Consider the following 23,476-nt stretch of genomic DNA (forward strand, 5'->3'; position numbering starts at 1 on the left):
AGCTATAGAAGTAGAAAAAAAAATGTACAATAAATGAATGGCTGTCGAGTCACAGCAGCAGATGTTCAGGGGCACCTCAACCGATTCCCAGACTTTAGCTAGTTTATAGGTCCAGCGCCCCTTGAATGAAAGGGAGGCCGTCCCCACTTGAGGAGGGACCCAGCTGCAATAACGGGAAGGTTTACTACTCTTCCTTCATCGCTCACTCCCATCCTTCCCTAAGGAAGCCTATGACCTTTTACACTGGGGGAAAGGCAACAATCAGACCTTTCGAAGCCTCCTAGACAGTGGCCCACAATTGGCACTGATTCTGGGAGCCCCCAAATGTACTGTGGCTTTCCAGTTAAGATAAGAGCTCACAGAGGCAGGTGACAGGATGATCACAAGTGACTTCAACGGCAGCTGTTGTAGCAGATGCTACAGTGACATCCTTGCTTGAGCAACTATTGATCTCAATACCTGTCCTTAAGGACTATGAGAAACAGTTCTTTCAATCTTCTACTTCAAGGATATCATTAACTCTCTAGCCCCGTACCATAACTCAGTTCACATGAGATTTTGATCATTTGTCTTTCCACATGCTATCAGATCAGTCCAATTATACTGATGACATCAAGTTGACTGGGCCAAGTGAGCAGGAGGGAACAACCACTCCGAGGACGGAAACCAAATCCAACCAAAATTTCAGGGCCTTCTACCTCAGAGATATTTCTAGAAGCCTAGTGGTGTGGGTTATGCAGAGATACCCTTCTAAAGAGAAGGTTAAGTTGCTGTTCCCATCCCTTCCTACCACCAAGAAAGTGGCAGCACAATGCTGAGTGGGTCTCCAGGACTCTGGAGGCAGCATACTCCTCACTCTGTTGTGTTACCCTGGCCCACACACCAAGTGACCTGGAAGGTTGCTAGTTTTAAGTGTAGCCAGAACAGAAGGAAGCTCTTCAACAGGTCCCCACTGCTGTGCAGGCTCTTCTGCTTCTTTGGCTCTATGATCCAGCAGACCCAACAGTAACTGAGGTGCAGTAGCAGACAGAGACAGTTGGGGCACCTTCGATGACCCCCCCCCCAGTGAACCTATGCAGGAACCACCCAGAAGTGAACAGCTACAGCATTACAACCCTTTTCTGGGACGGTGAAGGGAAATCTTCAATAGGCAAACCATTGCATAGTGCACATGCTTGCATGTATTGCTTGGGAGGAGAATACTCAATGAGCATACAACTAATGACCTGTGAGCTGCGGCCATGCAGCTGAATTGTGGGAAACTAAAAACATACAGGATTGGAAAACTGATGAGAGAGACAGCTAAGAAAGAAATCTGTGGAAAAATCTCTCCAACTATGCAAGAGGCATTGAAGATATTCATGTCTCGTGTAAATTCTGAACAGGTTACCTCAGCAGACGAAACAATGATAAGTAGATAGGATGACCCATTCTATGGACAGTAGTCAACTTCTTTCCATGACTATCCCTGTCAATGCCCAATGGCTACATGGACGAAATGGCTACAGTGATAGGGATGGAGGCCATACATGGCTTTGACACAATGTATACTTCCATTTACAAAGGTGGATTTGCTACTGAATGCCAAACATGTCAGGTACAGAGAACACCAAGTCCCCAGTGAGCACCATTCCTGGGGTGATGTGCTAAGGGATCTGGTAGCAAGCAGTCCCTTACTGGGAAGATACCAGATTGTAGGAGGAAAACAATGCTGCCATTAACCATGTTACTTACTAGAGGCGCATACAGATGAGGTAATAAAAGGGCGGTTTACCGCACCGCTAACCACACCCACTTTAGGCATGACTAAAGACGTATACGGTGAGCTACGTCACTAGCCAGGCCCACTTTTGGGCATGGCTAGGGGTGTTATGGAGGAAGGTATAAAAGACTGAAGAACGGAAGTCTTGGTCTCTTTTTCTGGCTTTCTGGCTTCCAGTTTGGCGGCGGAAAACTACTCGGCTCATCTGGGTTACTTGTTTGGTCTCTTGTGAGTAATTTCTACAATAAATACTTATTTTTACTTTCAGTAAGTGTGCCGTTTATCGTTGCAGCATCACCAGATACTTTTGGGTGTGGGTAGGTTTGCCTTCCCGTAGGTAGTTCTGCTAAAATTAAAATGACCACCTATGAACTTACACTATGCCTGATCACAGTCGCAGTATTCCGTACAGTATTGCTTCCTGACCAAGGACTGGCTTCACAGTCAGAGAAGTGAGGCAGTGGCTTATGTGTCCTGAAGCGGTTGGCTTGACAAAATGGTGAGATGGCCTTTGACAGACACCGTCACAATAGACTGGAAGCCTAGGACAGGGTTCTCCAGTCTCCTCCAGGCAGGGTTGCGGGGTCCTGGAACTTAGGGGTAGAGATGGGGATACACCATCATCCTTGGTGACCCACTAGCCACAGTTTGGCTTGACCTCAGGCTCTGTCAGCCAAATGTTTTGTTTCTCGAGGGGGAAATGCTCCTGTGTCGGGCATAACTACCCCACTGAACTGGAAGCTCGATTGCTCCCTGGCCACTTTCAGTTCTGATACCTCTGAGTCAGCAAGCTGAGACATGAGTTCCTGTTGGAGAGGATGATTCATCCAGCCTATCAGGAGACTTGACTGTTCTTTCACCACGTAAAAGGTATATCCAGAGTAGAAGAGATCCATTATGGCGTCTCCTGGTGTTATGACATCCTATGATTAAGGTTAGTGGGAAACTACAACTCAAATCAGGCAAGATGATAGATAAACAGTCCATAACTTACAGAAATGAAGGGATGAGTCACCCCTCCAGATAAGGAACCAAGCAAGACATGCTGAGTTGCTTGCTGACAGTGAAGGAAATAGAAAATGGTTATTAGAAAAGGGTCATATAAGTACCAGTTAAGGGCAAATGACCAGTTACAGAAATGAAATTCTAATTGCCATGAGGGTTTCTGCCCTATTTTGTTAATAATAGTGATTTTAATTGACTATACAATAGTTAGATCATGTTAGGTAGAATTATGGCCGTTATTTTTTTTCAATTGGAAATTAAGTATGACATAAGGAGATATAATTAGGTATCAAGCTGACAAGGGGTAATCTTGATTACTAACTTCATTGTGTGTAGAATAAAATAAGAGACACACTTCTGGACAGGTCACTAAGAGTAGTTCCTAGAAGGGTTAAATGATGTTGTAACACCTTCCCCCAAGTGTGTGGCACCTTCTGGCAGTAGCCAGACATAAACTGGTTTGAGGGAAAGCAACACTGCTTTTGCCTGCTTGCCTTCTTTCCATGTCTATGAATGCATCTACCCTGTTGCTGTTACTACTGCCATCAGAACCCAGCTTCCTCCTCTAGGAATCCATCACCAGATTACGACTGCTGAGGCATCCAGCCACATGGGCTGAGCAAGCATCAGGTTCTCAGCCTCTCCAGTGTACATTTGACCATTGATGGACTACACAACTCAAATCCTGTAAGACAATCTATATACTCCCTTTGTAATAAACATTCTGTGAGTCCTCTTGCTCTAGGGAACCTTGACAAATACAAAATACCAAAGTTGGGGGAAAGTGACTGCAAGTTGTTAATCTGATAGGAGATAAGGATTCAGAATATATAAAGAACTCAAAATCAAAACATTAAATAACAAAACTATAAATAATCCAACTAAGAAGTGTGGGGAAAAGCTGACTAGACAGTTTTCAGATAAAGTACAAACTTCCAATAAATACAATGCTTAACATCCTTAGCCATCAGGAAAATGTATATGAAAACAACACTTAAAATTCCATCTCATGCCATCAAGGAAAATTAAAAAAAACTGTTGGTGAAGATGGGGTGGAGGCTCCAATACACTGCTGGATGATGGTGGATGTTCTTTTGTATGTTGTGAATATATGTTTCCTTTATTGGCTGATGAATAAAGCTGTTTTGACCAATGGACAGGCAGGATATACCAGGCAGGAAGTATAGGTAGGGCTACCAGACTAGGAGAAGGCTGGGAAGAGGGAGGGAGGAGTCTCAAGGGAGACACCATGTAGCTGCCAGGGAAGAAAGAGGTTCAGGCATCTCTGGTAACCCAAGACCACATGGAGATACACAGATTAATATAAATGGGTTAATAATTAAAGGAGAGCTAGCCAATAAGAAGCCTGAGCTGTCAGCCAAACAGTTTATAATTAATAAAAGCCTCTGTGTGTTTATTTGGGACTAAACAGCTGTGGGACCAGGAGGGACAGAAACTTCAGTCTATAGTTGGCAGGGATGTAAATGAACCTAGTCACTATAAAATCAGAAGAGTGGTTCCTCAAAATACTACATACAGAGCTACCATAGTACCCAGCTATCTAGTGCTTGGGTACATACCCAAGGAGTCAAACTCAGTACACTATAGAGACACCTTTCCGTATTTACTGTAGCACTCTTTATAATAGCCAAATCATATAAGCAGCCTACATGCCTACCAATACATATGGGGGAAAATGCAGTCTATATTCACTTTGTAGTTTTATTCTGCCATAAGGAACAAAATTATGCTATTTGTAGGAAAATAGATGAACTAATATTCACATAAACAACCTAAGGCACCATCACAAAGACAATGCCACAGCTGCTCTCTCTTTCATGGAACTTATAGAAAAAAGGGCATGGGGGTGACAGGGGTGATGACCAGGCCTGTAACCCCAGCATCTGGGAGGCTACAATGGAAGATCACAAGCCTGAACTGCATGGCAAGGTTCAAGATATCTGGGAGATATAATGAAACCCTGCCTCAAATAACAAGAAAAAGGTGAGGGGACGGGGAGTGACAAGTGTGGAGGGTGTGGAAGGGGGAAAGGAGGGCAGAAAGGAGAAGGTGGATATGACCAGCGTACATTAGGTACACATATAGAAATGGAATGAAACCCATTGCTTTGTACAAGCAATGGCTTCTAATTTAAAGCTGACAAAGGGGCCAAAACCACACAAACCTATCACGTGATTGGCACTGCTGCTTAGGTAACCTAGACAGCTGTAGGCCTGTCCTGGTGTGAGAAGTGTCCATCAGCCTGGACCACAACAGCCCTCCCTGCCACTACACTGCATCTGGGAAAAGAGGTGCCTTGTAACTGCCCCGGAGTCAGACCAGCCACACATCAAAAGAGAAATTCTATCAAGGCCTGATGTTCTTTCTATCAATGAAAAAAGTAACCTCTGAAGGAAAAAAAAAAATCCATGCCTCAGGAAGCAAACTTTAATTCAATTTGGATCATTGAGGCTTGAAAAGATGGCTAGCAAGGATCATGTGAATCCCAACAATTCTGCAAAGTGACAGTTTGTAATTCAGGATCCCAAGATAACAGAGGCCAGTGCTGGGCAAGTCCAGACAAAAGCAGCCTACACTAGGTCTGGGTTAGAGGAAGGCAGTACTACTCCAGGTTAAACTTTGGGAATATATAAAGTAGGAGATGGGATATAAAACCCAAAAGCTATTTCCTTCCATTGCCTGCACATGCCAATCTTGACCTTTAAATATCTGTTCTCTAAACTATGAGTTTCAGACAAGAATGGTATGAATGTATTGTTGGTTTACTCTTTGGTCTTTTGGGGACTTGCTACCCACCTCCCAAATAAATCACACAGGGAGAGCCCTATTATCACTTATAAATGTCCGGCCTTATCTTGGCTGGTTTCTTGCAGCTTTTCTTAACTTAAATTAACCCCCTCCACCACACAACACACACTACCTTTTGCCTCTAGGCCTTTTCCTTTTCTTACGTCTATATATCTTACTTTGAACTCTTACTCAGTGGCTGGCTGGCCCCTACTGTCCTCCTCGCCTTGTTCTCTTGTTCCTTTTATTTCCTCCCAGATTTTCCTCCTATTTATTCTCTCTGCCTGCCAGCCTTGCTTATCCTTTCTCCAGCCTCACTATTGGCTCTTCAGCTCTTTATTAGACCATCAGGTGTTTTAAACAGGCAAAGAATCACAGCTTCACAGCGTTAAACAAATGCAATATAAAACAATGCAACACATCTTTGCAAATGTTCCAGAGCATAAACAAATGTAACACATCTTAAAATAATATCCCACAACATGATTGTAACTTAAAGAGGGCTTTAAAATAAAGCTGTTAAAGTTTGGGGTTCCCCGACCTCAGTTACGACGTTGTAAGATCTGCTGTTGTATTACCCAAGTAACTCTTTAGTGACAGTCCATCAGCGGACCTTAACAAAGCCCCGTAAGAGGAGAGAACACACTGACTTCTTAGAATGGATGGGTGAGGTCCTACCGTGACTGTGCCTCTAAGAGACTCACTGCTCTTTCCCCGAGTCACAAAGCATCCCAAGGGGTTAAGTATCACCTCTTACCAGTAGGAATAATGCTTTTCCTACAAGGGGTACTGTAAAGTTTACAGGTTATTCCAGCTAAAATCACCATTAGCTGGTTCCCAAATGTTCTTAAGGAACAAATGTGAGGTTTAAGACCAAAATATAAGGAAATAATCACTTTGCTAGACAGGCCTAGCCTGACCTCATTAAAAAAACAAAACAAAACAAAAAAAACCCACTATCATACAAATTTTACTACCCTTCCTTTTAGATACATCCAATCTCTAGATCTTCTTAACGTTCTATAAATCGTTCTGTTTTCTTGTTCACTATTACTATCATCTACCTGGCTTGGCTCCCATCATCTAGACAACTACACATCCTCCTAAATGTATTATCTGCTGTGATTTTCTGTGTCTATTAAGCCCGTGTGTCTGCTGACAGACTATTAACATGTCTGTACCTCAATTTCCTTCTCAGTAAAATGGACATCACAGACACTTCTTAAACAATGCTGGCAGATCATGGTGTAAACGCCGTAGAAACCTGAGAAAGTAATGAGGAAGTAGATAAAGAAAGGCCCTGCAGTTTTGAACCAATAGGCACAGAGGACAAGCCCAGGAATGAACATGACACTTGACTTAAAGAGATAAGGAAATGTTGACTATGGGGATAGCACAGAATCCCAGTGGATGATCTGGAGAAAGCACTAGAAAGGACCCTTGAAATTGGATCAGCATGACGTTCACCATGAATTTGCAGCACATAGAGATCCCTTGTCTGTAACAAGCAGTCACATCTCCATCCATTAACGTAAGGAAACAGGGAGACAGACTGAAGAAAAGAGAGGCCATTAACAAGAACACACCAGTTTTTGCTATTGTTCTAATTACTTGAGAAGCAGTAATGACTAAACCCAGAGTAAGCATGTATTTACATAGAAAGCTTGAGACATTTAGTATTATTATATTCTTAGTAAACCAATACTTAGCATTAATATTTTTATCAACTCTTTGAGTTACATAACCCAAAACTTCTACTTTCCAGTACTATAAAAGTAAAACAAAAAAATTTAATCTTACTTTTTAATAGTTCATATTATCTATGTCCATTTACAGTCAAAAATAAAAAAAACAAAATCTCTCTCTGGCATTTTATAAGTATCAGATTTTGTTATTTTTATTTCTCATTTCCCTACAATGTTGAGATAACCTTTAATTCAGATCCACTGCAAGCTATCATCATCTCTTGAGTCTGAACTGCTTTTGACTAATGGGTTTTAGCTGTCTTGGGAGCAACATACCAAATCCACAGTTTATCAGCAGAACAATTTCTGTGGCATGTGTAAGGAGACTCACATCAGAGCTGAGCTCTGTCCGCAAAGCAGGCAGACCACCAGCCTGACATTATTTGCCAGAGGCTACTCACATAGGCACAGAGCCTTCACAACAGATAACCAGAACTTTAGACATGACTTCAAGGGACATTCTCTGCCCTTCAAGAAATCCATTTTTAACACAGACTGAGATTCTATCCCATCTCAGTCCAAAAGCAATGCAAAAGCTTATTTTATATGTTCCTATAAAGAATACTAAGTAGGTCACCATGTCCCAAAATTATCAAGGTAGACCCTCTCTTGATGTTCAGGTACCAATCCACCATTTTACAGATGTCAAGGAATGAAGCCAAGTGAGGCTATGTGGCCCTGTCCTAAGCATATGTCAGTTCTGGCTTCAGAACTCAGAGCCCTTCCTTTTGCGGAGGACTGAGGGCAGCCTACTTTGTGTATCACAGCACATTGCATTTTGATGAATAAACTAATTGCTCACTGACACTTCTTACTCTGTGTAACAAATACTGAAATGGACAGGAGCAGACCTATTTACAGACACAGAAGCAACAAATAAATGGTCCAAGATCATTCCACTGGCATCTGGAAAAGCAGAGCTTTGCATCAGTCCCTCTGCAAGAAGACACAAAGGTCCCATTGAAGATCTGCAGAGCCTCATTTGAAACACTCCAGACACACTGCAGGGATTACAGGCTGCAGAGGAACGTACACGGAGAAACACAACATACTGCCAGGTTGTTATCTGGTGCAGAAATGGGGGCAGGTGAAGAGTGGGGGAGACAAAGGAAGCAAGAGTGAGCCCCCGTTTTAAGGAAGCAACATACTTAAAACTGGGGGTCCCCTGGGTAGAAGAGAAAGGAACTGAGGAATAGCCAGGAAAGCAAACAGCACCACCTATAGCATGGTTCAGTCAGCAACCCAACAGGGAAGAAGGTGTAGCTATAAGCTGGTTCCTAGGAATACTGTAATCTTCAAAAGTGATGTGAAGAGAAGCCAAACCACAAAGGCTGAGGAGCTAACAATGAGGAGGATCAGGAGGATCAGGAGGGGGAGAGGGAGGGGGGGAGGGAGGATGAGGAGGATCAGGAGGGGAGGAGAGGGGGAGGGGGAGGAGGAGGAGGAAAAGTATAAAACAGCAACAGCCAGACTCTAGTCTCTAACACAGTACTCACTGCTGACCAAACAAGAAAAATGAGGAGACTATGGTAAGGTTTTCTCATCATGACGCTGAATGAGTTCATTAATTATAGAGGACTGTAACTAATTTGAAATGATATCCAGACTGGCAGACTTCAATTTAATCTTGCTAAATTATGGCGACCATTCTTTCTTACCAAAATAAGAGATGGCAACCCTATGTTGAATGCCAAGTAAAAAATAAAAAAACAAAAACCAACTATACTGTGCAGGGGTGAGCCCACAATACTGTCCACGCCGGTGGTAATAAAGGAAAGGAAAAGCAGAAGCCCTCTCTCAGAAGCCGGCCACGCTTCTCATCTTCCTAGCTTGTGTGTAAGTGCTTTCTCCTGTTAATAGAAATATTTGTTTTCCATTACAGTCATTTCCTCGTCAGCTGGGGCGTGGACAGTATTGTGGGCTCACCCCTACAATACTGCTCATCAGGCTACCATAAATCCCATGGACACATAACCTGAATATAATTTGGGGCAGCATTTTCAGTCTGTGTTTCGCCTGAAGCTGGTTACATGAGTAGGGAGTAGAATTTTCCACATAGGGAGTCATGTTGGCACTAATAGTTTCTAGTATCAGATTTCCCAATTAGAGATGGTAGCTCACACAGAGAAACTTGTGTCCTGATCATTATTAAGACAGAGGCAGGACAGGCGATGGTGAAGGCAAGCTCACCTGTTCCAGAGTACTGCACACCTTATAGAGCTGAGCATGGGGCTGCCTCCTGCACAAACAATCCAGGTCCCTAAGGCCAGGTGCATCAGTGCAAACTGCACTTCCGTCTCTTGAGTATTGCTAAGTCTTTCAGATTCTTAGCGCCTCTGACTACTCGACTTTCAGAGAACAGGCAATGTTCTCTGGTTCCCAAGCTGTCTTTCAGTAGGAGGCAGGAGGTTCCTGGCTGCTGCCCCCTTCTGCTTTGCCCCTGTGGACTTCCCTCTGACCTCTGTGTCCTTGTCCTACTGCCCCTCGGTTCACATCAAAGAGCCACAGAAAGGAAAGCAATCGCTGGTGAGATGAACCAGAAAAAGCATTCTGTCTGTTTAGTTCTGCCATAGCTGGCTCCGCCATTGTCACACACACACCCCCACCGAGCCCCTCACTCATACGATCCCCCCTCAGCCACCTCCCATCCTGGTGTGCTGCTACCCATCTCCAGTGCAGTATATGATAATCCTAGGGAAGAGGAAGCTTCGATGGGAATTCTAGACCTAGGCTTGTTTCTCCGATATTTTCAGGTTCGCATCGACTGGCACATCTTTATGGTCTACAGAAACAAAATTTGTGATTAAAAGAAAAAAAAAAAACACTACACAGTTGTACTGAATCTCCAAGTCTGAGAACCTGGAATAGACCATGCCTTCATCAAGCCTGGCAACTAGAAAGAGAGAAAGGGGTTTTTGTTCAAGGAAGGTACCAAGGTCCAGGGCAAAGTCACTTCAGTGTGGTCTGGATTTTTTTTTTAATTGAAAAAGCTAAGCATAGAGGGAAGCCCTTTCTCAGAAGGCAACAGGAATGTAGCCACACAGTGTAGCAGAGGGCATGAGCATACAGACTTCAGAACCTACCTACATGAGAGAGAGGACGGCCTGGGGGAACAGAAGGATGGCACATGAGAACTCTTATCGATGGAGAGCGGCCCCGGGGATGAGAACCCCCAAGTCATAGGTGACTGATTGAAACGATAATATCCCACGATCTGAAGGAAATGAGCTGACAACGTGGACCACTTCTGGGCAGAGTGGGCAGCGTGTCTACAAGTGGAAGGAGGACGGGAGAGAGGGCCATGCTGGCACCGAATGTGGGGTCCTATTATGCAGAAACCATGAATTAAGCCTTGGCCAAAGACAGAATTCAGACTCTACCACCACCACAGCAGCCAGCAGGGACGAGAGCAAGCATGTGCGGGAGATGCTGACAGGCTGTGGTAACACATTGAACACTGTGACTTGGGGACAGTCAGTACATCACATTGATTCATTTAGAATTATTTACTACTAGAATAAAACAAGGTCCTTGTGTGCCAAACAGGCTGGCTGATTAAGACAATTTGAATGTTGTGCTGTAGGCTGTCTGACTCAATCCTGTTTAAAAATATCCGGGATTGTCAAACAAGACTAAATATGAATGTGCTCTCCCAGGCTCCCTTTTGCTGTCACAGCTGTTCTGGTAATAAGAGGGGGAAGCTAAAAGCAGAATTTCTTCAAATGTTTCCATTTATCACATTATCCCGAGTACTTCAGACACCCAGCAGGCAGCCAGCCTTGTACACAAAGGCCCAGTTCTGGGTATCCATTTCCGTGCACAAGGAGGCTGCCGGGCTCAGGCCTCACATGGCACACAGACAAGGGCCCTTCATAAATGTTATTTTGCATAAGTCTTGTTAAAAGGCCCTGCTAGGTGTGGCGGCACACCGCTATAACCTCAACACTGGAGAGACTGGGCCAGGAACTCAAGAGCCCAAGGTCAGCCCTGGCTACATGGTGAATTCAAGGCCAACCTACGACACAAGGAAGCCTGTGTCTCAAAAAAAAAAGTTCCAACTAAGAATTCTAGCAACAACTGTTACAGCTCGGATTTTTCTTCCCCAGAGTTGACTTAAACATGTCTGGAGGTACAAGGTCTTGTTTCATAAAGACAATGTTAAGTACTAGATTTCATACAAAACAACAGAAAGGAAAGAAATGTGGCCATGAGCCACTCATTTTACTTCTTTCTAAAATCAGTTATGTTCAAATATATAGTCATAAGCAATTTTGATTAGAAGTTATTTATACATCAAGAAAGTATCACTGAATACCAAAAAAGAAAGCTTTATTCATCAGGATCTTCCCTTTTCACCCACAATTACAGCTCTTTGAAATTATTCTTATTTCATAGGGCTAAATATAGTCACCGGTACTTATATACCAAACTCTCTAAAGAAGTCTAATGGATACATAATTGACCCAGAAAGTCTAACTCCACACCCCTACCCCAACTTCCCCTCATCCCTAGACCACAAAACCTTTTCCACCTGACTGCACTCTTGCTGTGGCCCACTCCCCACACCCCTGCAGTGTCCACTCCCCCCACCCCTGCAGTGTCCACTCCCCCCACACCCCTGCAGTGTCCACTCCCCACACCCCTGCAGTGTCCACTCCCCCCACACCCCTGCAGTGTCCACTCCCCCCACACCCCTGCAGTGTCCACTCCCCACACCCCTGCAGTGTCCACTCCCCACACCCCTGCAGTGTCCACTCCCCACACCCCTGCAGTGTCTACTCCCCCCACCCTTGCAGTGTCCACTCCCCACACCCCTGCAGTGTCTACTCTCCCCACCCTTGCAGTGTCCACTCCCCACACCCCTGCAGTGTCCACTCCCCACACCCCTGCAGTGTCTACTCCCCCACCCTTGCAGTGTCCACTCCCCACACCCCTGCAGTGTCCACTCCCCACACCACTGCAGTGTCCACTCCCCACACCCCTGCAGTGTCTACTCCCCCCACCCTTGCAGTGTCCACTCCCCACACCCCTGCAGTGTCTACTCTCCCCACCCTTGCAGTGTCCACTCCCCACACCCCTGCAGTGTCCACTCCCCCCACACCCCTGCAGTGTCCACTCCCCACACCCCTGCAGTGTCTACTCCCCCACCCTTGCAGTGTCCACTCCCCACACCCCTGCAGTGTCCACTCCCCCACACCCCTGCAGTGTCCACTCCCCACACCCCTGCAGTGTCCACTCCCCCACACCCCTGCAGTGTCCACTCCCCACACCCCTGCAGTGTCCACTCCCCACACCCCTGCAGTGTCCACTCCCCACACCCCTGCAGTGTCCACTCCCCACACCCCTGCAGTGTCCACTCCCCACACCCCTGCAGTGGCCCACTCCCCACACCCCTGCAGTGTCCACTCCCCCCACACCCCTGCAGTGTCCACTCCCCACACCCTTGCAGTGTCCACTCCCCCCACCCCTGCAGTGTCCACTCCCCACACCCCTGCAATGTCCACTCCCCACACCCCTGCAGTGTCCACTCCCCCACACTCCTGCAGTGGCCCACTCCCCCACCCCTGCAGTGTCCACTCCCCACACCCCTGCAGTGTCCACTCCCCACACCCCTGCAGTGTCCACTCCCCCCACGCCCCTGCAGTGTCCACTCCCCACACCCTTGCAGTGTCCACTCCCCCCACACCCCTGCAGTGTCCACTCCCCACACCCCTGCGGTGGCTCACTCCCCATACCCCTGCAGTGTCCACTCCCCCAACCCTGCAGTGTCCACTCCCCCACACCCCTGCAGTGTCCACTCCCCCCACACCCCTGCAGTGTCCACTCCCCCCACACCCCTGCAGTGTCCACTCCCCCCACACCCCTGCAGTGCCTACTCCTCTGACTAATCTCATGCTGCCAGTTCCGTGCTCTCTGTTAGAGTATCTCTTTCCCTTCCAGTTAGGTTACACCCCACTAAGCTGTGTTTACCTGCCACGCCACTATACACACTGTCAGCTGAGACGCAATCACAGGCGACGTGAGTCACTCCTTGGGTAATACACACAGAGTAGGTAAGAGTGCAAGGTCAAGAGTGAACACAGCTCTGCACATGTGTACACAGAACCCATTTAGCCCACATAGACTAGTCAGGACACTGACTCTCAACTGTTTCACTGGTCTTTTCCGGAGCACATCCCTACTTTATGAACTGAGTATCATTACAGCGAGGGGTTGACCATCTTCAGACACAGACTAAACACCCGGTGAGGAGAATGTGAACTACAGAGTAAGAATCTGCAGAGGGCAGGAAGGAGATGAAATTGGAAGGGGGGGGTCTTTACGGATGTCTTAGAAAAATACTGGGCAACTGGACATAAATGGAGGTCTTACAGATACCTCTTAAAAATAATGGGACATCTACCTTTAGTGGTTCTCAGCCCTAGCAACTCAGAATGTCTGGGGCCACCATCACCCAAGAATTCAAAAGGTCAGCCTAGGGTGGGCCTGGGCACTACCTCAAACAAGCAAGCAAAGCAAACACACTCCACCTCACTTGACTCCAATGCACAGCTAGACTCAGATCACGACTGACTGAGGAGCGGGGCAGCTTAGCCTGGTACTGCACAGTTACTCCCATGACCAATTCTACCTCCCAGCAAAGGGATTCCCTCCTACCCTCATAGAATCGACTCTAACAGTCTGTGCTGAAGGTCTGCTTAGACTGCCCAGGATGGAAGAAAGACCAAGGGCAAGAAAGCTGTCCTGTAGGTGGTTAGGGATGAGGACAGGGATGGAAGATGGAGGTGGAAGATGGAGGAGAGGATCTGTATGGTTCTCATGCAACCTCTTCCTCGAAGGCATCAGATCCCGTAGAGCTGGAGTTGCAGGTGGTCTCGAGATGCCCAACGTGGGTCCTGAGAATGGAACATGGGTTGTCTGCCAGAGCGGTCCATTCTTAACTACGAAGCCATCTTTCCAGCCCTAGAAATTATTTTTTTTAAAATTTCTCTACCTCCAATACAAAATAACTTTTTTTTCTAAATTAAGCCTTAAAAGATAAGGAAGAAAGTGGAGTACAAAAAAAAAGAGCACTCAGAAGAAATTCAAAACATGTTTACATTACTCAAAGGAATACTATAAAAAGCTTTCAAATTACAAGTTGTCAACCGACAGATGAAAAGATACTCAAAAGAGTGTTTAACTTCCTCAAGACACACAACAGAACTCACCCACTGAAACTGGCACTGTCTCTTCAACCATCCATTACATGGCACTCTCCTTTCTTCCTTCCCTCCTTCCTTCCTCCTTCCCTCCTTCCTTCCTCCTTCCCTCCCTCCCTCCTTCCCTCTCTCCTGATGATAGCACTGGATGAATGTTATGAAATACACCTTGTAAAACTAGTGTTTTCTCTGTAATTTACAAAAAAAAATTCAAGACTGAGAATCAAAACAAACTATGTAGTGCATTTCAACTAAATCACATCCTGAAGATGCTGTATTACAGGATGTTGGGTCAACTTCCATCCCCTTAAAACAATCCTCACAGGTACCATCCTCCAAATTTCCAGTGAAAGGGGAGGAAGAAAGGGAGAATGTGAAATGCTTGCTTTTGCTGAATGGTAACCAAATCATTGTAACAGACATTTGATTTCTGAATTGGGCAAGATTACTGTTCTGTGCTTGTCTGAAATGCCTAAAACCAAAAGTATTTTAGATTTTGGATGTTTTTTTTTTATTTTAGGACACTTGCACATAGAAATTGCTAGGTGCCTTATGAGTTTCTGATGCTATAATAAAACGCTATTTTGTTTTTGAGCAAACAAATAAAAGTTGCATGAAGGTCAGAGTGCAAAGCTAGCCACACTAGTTAGACATAGAGGTCAGGCAGTGGTAGTAGACACATTTAATCCCAAGACTCAGGAGACAGAGGAAGATTGATCTCTGTTAGTTCAAGGCCACCCTGGGCTACACAAGATTGAATCTGTCTAAAAGAGAAACAGAGCTCATACAAAGGTGATCCCAGCAGTTGGGATCACACATGCCTTTAATCCCAGCACTAAGGGGGTGGAGACAGGAGTGATATGGCTGGGCAGAGAGAGGAATATAAGGAGGGAGGAGACAAGAGAGAGATGCAGTCTGAGGAGCAGTGCAGTCTGAGGAACAGTACAGCCTAAGAAGTCTGAGGATGCAGGCTGAGGAAAGGATCGCCCCTTTGGTCCAAGCATTGGCAGAGGTAGAACGCTCTAGTGGCTGGCCGCTTTGCTTCTCTGATCTTCAGCATTAACCCCAATATCTGACTCTGAGGTTTTATTATTAAGAACAATTAGAATTCGTGCAAAATTCGTGCAACAGGAAGGGCTCATGTTATCTTACTTTATGAAGGGAAGTCATCTTAGTTCCCATCATGAAGAGAAGTCAAGAGAAGAGAAGGAACCTGGAGGTAGTGACTAAAGCAGAGGCCATGGATGGGTACTGCTTTCCTGGCTTAACCCTCATGGCTTGTTCAGCCCACTTTCTTGCATTACTCAGGACCACCTGCCATTGGGCAGTACTGCCCACAGTGAACTGGGCCCTCCCACTTCAATTGTCAATCAAGAAAATGCCCTATGATTTTGTCCACAGGCTAGTCTGGTGGAAACATTTTCTCAGTTAAGGTTCCCTCTTCTTGAATGACTCTAGCTTTTGTCAAGTTAACATAAAATCAGCCAGCATACCAATTCAAAACCTCTATAGCCATAATTCACTTGGGCACTCAATGTTTCAGATTTTTGAGTATTTCTAATTTCAGATTTTCAAATTAGGAATAGTTAATATATCCATATGTAAATTATTTCAGACTTAGATGAAGACCAGAAATGTAGGATTGTAGTATCCTTTTGGCTTAAACACTACTTCGCATCTGGACCCAATCAAGAACTGTCCAAGTTATAGTGACTGGCTCCCAATTTTAATTTAATGTTCATGGATTTTGAATACAAACTTTGGTATCTGGCTTCAGAAATTCTGACTTGGCTGAGATGGAATTATGGAATTTTAGCAAGGATTCTATGTAGGTGGTCTCAGAGCACATCTGCAGAGACAACTGCTCCAAGTGAAGGAAGGCAGACCGCAATCCGAAGTTAACTTTTTTAGAAAGAATCCTAGCTGCCATTGCCACCCTTGAAAACAGTGTTCTCTCTGGCCTGATGCCGGTGGGGGACTTCTGAGGTGTTTTTCTCCATCTACCCTTTCAAACCGACAGGCCAAGGCAGCTTGCACATCTCTGAGAAGATGTGACATCGTGTCTGCTCCTGGTCAGGACTCTTCCTCTGCTGTGCTGTGACCACACCCAGGGCCTGACATGCAGAGTAGCAGTGAGTTTCTAGGCTCTCTGAACTTAATGTAGACATCCCAACACCCTCTAGAATAACATATACTGCACTGTAAATATCAGAGATGTATGATCGTCCTGTTCTAACCTGTCCTCCACCACTCACCTACCAGTTTCTGACTAGATCAACCCTTTGTATGAACTGTCTAGTATAGGCTGTATTAAAAGTCTACAGGTCTCCTGCCTTACTTCCTGACACCATCTATATAATAAGCAGGCCTACAGTTAAAGCCAACACACATGATGCTCTCTGCTCTGATCTCTCTAGAGATACAACGGAAGGGATGAAAACAGTGGCACAAAGGACAAAGCTCTGAAGATCACCCAAACCCTTTGTCCTCGTTCACTCATCCAGACCAGGAGTTGACAGTTAATGCTGGACCGTGTGGCAGCAATTAAAAAGGTTCAAGATTCGCCCACTATGATCTCAGCAGTGAAGAGAGTAATAAATGAATCAAATAAAGCAAGGCATGGTACATGCATGCACCTGTAGCCACAGCTATTTGGAAGACTTGGAGAGGAGAACTTCTTGAATCCAAGAGTCAAGCCCCACTTGGGCAATATTAGGAGAATACTGTCTGCAGAAAGAATAATAAGTAAAATTAGCCAATAGAGTGAGATATCCAACAGACAACCTCAGCCACAATGGAGGACATTTCCTCCATTGGCATTTTATAACAAGCACATTGTTTTTCTAATTCTGAAGGAAAGAAAAAAACAACAGATGAAATATACCTGCCAAGAGAGGTGATGAATGCAGTTAAAAGGATCAGAAGAGAACATCGGCCTGGAATCCTTGAGACCTAATATGAAATAACAGGCCTAAAAAGATCATAGTTCACCTGGGTGCCATCACAGCCAATGTTTAGGCTCCAGAAAGACAACACTGGCTGGCTGGTTACACACACTCTTCCTCCTGGATCTTCCTCACTGCAGCAACAGCCATGCATTCATAACTCACTCTCACATCACATAGTGCTCAAGCACATTCAGGATGCAAGCAGGGTGTTATGAAATTCCTCCCTCAGTTCAATCAGCAACAGCTGTCCAAGACACGCCCACCAGAGTCGGCGCCCTATCTATCAGCACAGGCTGACCCACAGCTAACAGCAATCACTGTTGCTTCCTCTAGGAAATGGAGACTGCTAATGCATCTCAAAGGCTTCCTCTGATCTCTGAAGACTGTGTGAAAAAATACTACGGCTAGTGCTGTCGTAACTGTTTCCTTTTGCTGACACAGATGACCTCCCAAGCACAATGGAAAGTTCAATGCACACGTTCTGACTATCCCCTCCTATTTTTTTCCTCAGACCTGCCTCGGGTGCCCAGGTTAGCTCCCTGAGCTCCCATTTATTTCTTCCTGCCTGGTTTGCTTTCTGGGCTGTGTTTCAGGAGCCCTTTAATGATGGAGCAACCCAGGGTTCTGTCCTTCCACAGGCTGTGCAGGACAAATTCGTCCGTGACAACAGACAACAGTGCAGTCTGCAAGTGTTGGCTGTGTCTCTACAGTACACCCTGGTGTGAACAACTGTTCTGTCGTTCTGGTCTGACCTTTCCAACACCTCCAACACCGCTAGTCAGCACTGCTGGCCAATTCCCCACCGAGATCTTCCCAGAGTCACGAGGGCCTCCCTCCCTCTTCTTCCTCTTTGACAAGGGTGTTCTTGCCCTTCTGTCCTCCAATGCCTGCAGCTCCTCCCCAGAGTGGTTTCATTCCTACTGGAGTTCAAGATCTCAATAAAGGTGGAAGATTCTCAGTCCATCATCTCTTCCCAACCATAGCCTTTAATCTCAGATCCTCACATTCAGCCTTGGAACATCTCCACTGACAAAGACATCTCGCCTTCGCAAGTCTGCAAATAAGATCCATCCTTCTCAAGGTGATAAGCAGGAGGCTATCTCAGGCATCAGCTGTCATTTGCCCTCAAGGCACCACCCCACCCTGCAAGTTTGCCACTAATTGCCCTCAGGGCTGGTCCACTTAGTCTGGTTTCCCTCACAGATGCTTATCCTCCTGCATCCAGGCTGTCCTTAAACAACTGCAGGCGGCCTGCTGGGTCCCCTGCTGGGTCCGAGAGACAGGCTCACGGCTCCTCTACTGCACCACTTCCAACAGCTGTAAGGAAGAGGCCCTGGCTTCAGCCTTTCAGATCCTGTTGCCATCTTCCTCTCTAGCATCATCTTTCACTGGCTCCAATACCCTATTTTCCTTTCCCCAAATTTTCATATAACCTCTAAACTTCTAATCCAAATCTAATCACAGTTTCATGTGCACAGATGGGAATACTCCTTTGTCTCCGTCAACTACTTAGTGCCCGGGGCCTAACTGTCATCATTCCAGGGGAGCTGTCCTCAGTCTTGCCTGTTTGACTAACTCAGATTTGATTGTTGGTCTTCACCCAGCAATCTGGAAGGCATAGTCCTTAAGTCTTTGCAACACCATTACAGGAAGGTTGAAAGTGAAATGAAATACTTCAAGACATCAACTACCAGTGTGCATGGCCCTTTCAACAAACACTCTACCGACAGTACGCAGTGTGTAAATAGAGAACCAGTTGCTTCACAGCCCTTTAGAGGATCACACATTTATCCCTGGTCTGCTCCTGCCCTGTGTCCTTATAGGTCTTTGTGACTTCATAGCTGTGGCTGAGTGTGGCTCTCTGATGGGTTTCAGCAAGGGTGGAACCGGGGACCAATAGATTAAGCTGTTCCTTCATCTTGCTCCACCCGGTCTGGTTGGCTTTTACACGATGTTCTTCTGGAAATGCCCTCTTGCGTGTGTCAGCCACAGCACGCCAGCCTTACCTTCACAGTTAGAGCTTTCCCACTGGTGTTAAAGCTACAGGTCTGTTCATATTTCCTCCCGAAAGATAAAAATGGTTGAGTTTCACTAATCTCAGTAAGTACCAAAGATGGCAACAGAAATGCTCACAGCCTATATTAAGTAAATAAAAGCAATACAGAAGTAACGATTGATGAATGAGGCCTACTATTGGGTAACAAGTAATAAAAAGGAAAATATCAAAAATACTAGTGATAGTTATTTCTGGGTAAAGAGATGTAAGTTTTTGTACTGGGGAAACAGAATTGTAATTTTACAACTAGGACACCTAGACCAGTTCTACTCCTAAATCACACAACTCAAGATGGCTTTTAACCTGGGCTTAGCCTTGGCCTCTCTAGAAAGAAGATGCAGGCTGAGGCTAGGGAGATGCGTTAAGGACTGAATGAGAAAATGCATGTCAAGGACTCCATCTCACACTGGTACATAATTAATGCAAGTAAATCTGCCAACAAGGAGGATGTACACAGTTCTCTTTTATTTTACTGAACTGGTTCTTTATGTCTATTGCTGTTCTCCTTAACAGCCTAAAATATCTGAAACAAACAATGGCGATCCTCACCCTTCACTGCTCTGACCATCTTGGGCTTCTCTTTCTTGTTCCTTTCAGGGTAAGGAAACCTGCAGACTGCTGCTCCGAGTTACAAAGAAAACTTCATCAAGGAAAACTCTGTCTGCTTGGAGCAGAGCTTTGCACAGAAACCACCGATGAGATGAACCGTGGCACTAAGCTCAGAGCCCAGAAAAACATACATGCAGCCAAGCGACCACTCTGAGTGCTGATGTCATCCTGACCACTCACCACCCTTCTCAGCATCGACGGCAGGAATCTCAACTCCCCTAATAGTGAGCAGCCACACCCATGGGAAAGGGCATGGGCTGACCTAGTCAGCAGCAACCAGAGCTGCACAAAACCAAGGGGAAAGCCGCCTGCTTCCAAGGGACAGTCACTGCTGTCTGATCTTTCCTTTAAACGCATAAACCGTGTAGGTTTTGAGTTCTCTTCTTGAATACACAGATGTCTTGCCAAGAGAACACAACACCACCTCAGAAATATTTTATCGTCTTTCCTCACTGGATGACAGCCTATTGTTGGCCATAAGATGGTCACAAACAACATGTTGTCATCCACTACTGGTGTCCCTACATGGATCCTAACAGTCAATGTGACTGAATTAAGTAGAGCATTTGGGAAGTGAACAAGCTTAGAACAAGAGTTCATTACCTTATAAAAGAAGCTGCAGCCAATCCCCTTGTCCCTTCTGTCAAGGGGCATAGCAACAAGATGCCATCCTCAAATCAGACAGGAGCACATCCCTACCAAATACCGCATCTACTTTGGTCCTGAACTTCTCAGCTTCTGAATTACTAACATTAAACTTCAGTTGTTTGTAAATTACTCAGTCTATGGCAATTTGTTATAGGGCTGGGAACAAACTAAGAAACTACCTTCGAATAACCTTTTCCTATTTCCATCTTCAAACTCAGACATCGTTAGTTCATATAGCTGACAAGCTCGCTTCTCTAAAAGAAATGGAACTATTAGTCTTATCTTTATTATCTTCAATATTCTCAAAAAGCAATGGTGAGTGCCACTCTTCCACGGTGCTTTATGTCAGTTCCGCCACTACTGAGGAGTGATTTGGGGCACCTCACATCTTCAGACCTCAGTTTCCTTACCCATCCTGAGACAACGGTACCCACAAGTCACAGGACTGACGCATGGCAGTGCAGGGCACTGGTCACACACCTCCTGTGGCTGCACCTCTGCTGGGTCCTCATCCTACTGCTTCATTCTGACCCTCAGTCCTAACTCAGATTTTCATGTCCAAAAGGAAAGAGCACAGGACTAACTGCAGCACCTAACTGCAGTCCTCCGTACAAGGTGCTAAGTGCTGCATGCAGCCTCCTTGCTCATCTAAATGTCTAAATCTTCCTTTACCCATGAAGCAAACAAGGACTCAGCGAGGTCAAAGCAATCTGTTAAGGAGCCATCCCTTAATGACCTTGTGTCATCCTAAAGCAAGTGCTTCAAAGATCCCCCCAAAGTAAAACTCCAACTTTTAAACTCTATAGTAAGTTTCAAATTTCAAGTTAGATATCACACACATTAGCACAGGCTATTTGCTGTCTACTGGCTTAGCAGTGGTCACCAATGATCTTGGCCTGTTCCTGTGTGTATGTACTTTCTGCAGATTTGGGAAGGAACACAACCATGTTCTGTTCTGGGGTGCATCAGTATTTCCTACAAATGTAGGGGGGCTCACTGCTGGAAGGCAGTAACATTACCGCAGAAACATGTATATGTGACTGTTTTCATGTGTGTTTACTAGGTGTGATTAAGTTTACGGAATTAGCTTGACTGCTGCACAGTGTGCCAAATTAAACATTATTTCTGGGTGTGCGCATGAGGATGTTTCTAGGTGAGACAAACATTTAAAAATACATACTTGGTAGAGCCAACTACACTCCCCAATTCATAATTCAGAGAGGAATTTCATCACTACTTTTCCTGGACCTCCCGTTTCCTGAGGGAGCAGACCATGGGCTTCTCAGTGTTTCCTGACTGCATGACTTGATCCCCACATCTGTCACCATCTGCGAAACACCAGGTTTGCAGGTGAGCCATGCTTTCCTCTTTTTGTTCTGGCTATTTGCCATTTCCCAGCACCTTGCAACCAAGCAGCCCATACATATCTCCTATAAGGACCTTGGAGACCTTGGATGACAAGGGGACACCACAAGGAGGAGCCTGGATCTCAGAAGCTGTGTGCTGCAGAAGCACTCACTATCACCCCCCCCTTACTATCTTCTCACAATATGCTGAAAATCCAGCAGTAATAAAATGGCCCTGTTTTGTTGAAACACCAACATTTTTTAAATAACGGGTCTACACTGACCACCGAGGGCTTGTTACTTCACCTAGCGCAGTTCCTTGCAACACAGAAATCAATTACCTGTGTATTTTTACCTCTTGTTGCATATTATTCCCACGCCTGTATGAGTATTAATATTGTCAATGGTAAGACAAATGTCATTTATTTGTAGTTTTTTATCTGTAGCACTTGTGGACTTCCCTCTAAATGACAGAGAACCTTTTTTTTTTTGTTTTGTTTTTACGAGACAGGGTTTCTCTGTATTGTTTTGGAGGCTGTCGGTCCAGCCTGGCCTCGAACTCACAGAGATCCGCTTGCCTCTGCCTCCCGAGTGCTGGGATTAAAGGCGTGCGCCACCACCGCCCGGCCAATGACAGAGAACCTTAACATAAAACCTTACACCTAGTAAGTATTCAACAAGGAAAACATAATTAAGGGGGTAAAGAGATGAACCCCAAAAGAAAAGACCTTGCCACACACACAAGCATGAAGTTATGCATTAAATCCCAACACCTATGCTACAAAAGGAAAGTCAGGTGCAGAAACACACCCTTAGTAATCCTGGGGCTGGGGAAGCAGAGCCAAGACAATCTCTGGGGTTCACTCTCCACTCAATATAGCTTAACTACTGAGTACCAGATCGGTGAAAGACCCTACTTTGGAAAACACAATGGAAGCAATTGGAGAGGCCAGCCACCAACAATCCGCACCCCCCACGCACATCCCATACAGTTGAACACACATGCACATAACCTACACAAACACATATGAACATACACAAAAACAAGAACTATAACTAACTCAAACCATTTTTAATGCACTGTGGTCTATTGCTGTTTTGTTTTTCAGAAGGAATCCATTGTCACTTTCATTACTGGCTTTGAACAGATATGTTTACTGGACCGAAAGCTTATTCAGAACTCACACCAGTAACTTAAAATCAAACCATCACTCCACAAGTCACAGCTCTTGGTAATTAATGCTTGTCATTCCAAGACTTTCTCTCTAAGATCCTTTGTTTCTTTCCCAGAGTTGTCTTTTCTAGCTTGACAGGCTATGCAACAGGGAGGGTGAGTGGCTTACACTA

At 45.3% G+C, this 23,476-nt stretch overlaps 1 protein-coding gene and 1 long non-coding RNA gene across 2 annotated transcripts in view; one reads left to right on the forward strand and one right to left on the reverse strand.

The window, feature by feature from the left end:
• Positions 1-23,476, reverse strand: part of Lrrc1 (leucine rich repeat containing 1) — a 120,024-nt gene that overhangs the window by 42,969 nt on the left and 53,579 nt on the right. The gene's annotated exons all lie outside the window — the stretch shown is intronic.
• On the forward strand, positions 19,358-20,912 carry LOC121137680. Its single transcript, XR_005874991.1, has 2 exons — positions 19,358-19,516; positions 20,124-20,912. It is a non-coding gene; the product is annotated as an uncharacterized LOC121137680 (long non-coding RNA).

The sequence above is a fragment of the Mesocricetus auratus genome, unplaced genomic scaffold (assembly GCF_017639785.1).
Source record: "Mesocricetus auratus isolate SY011 unplaced genomic scaffold, BCM_Maur_2.0 Super-Scaffold_100691, whole genome shotgun sequence".
NCBI classification, from domain to species: Eukaryota; Metazoa; Chordata; class Mammalia; order Rodentia; family Cricetidae; genus Mesocricetus; species Mesocricetus auratus.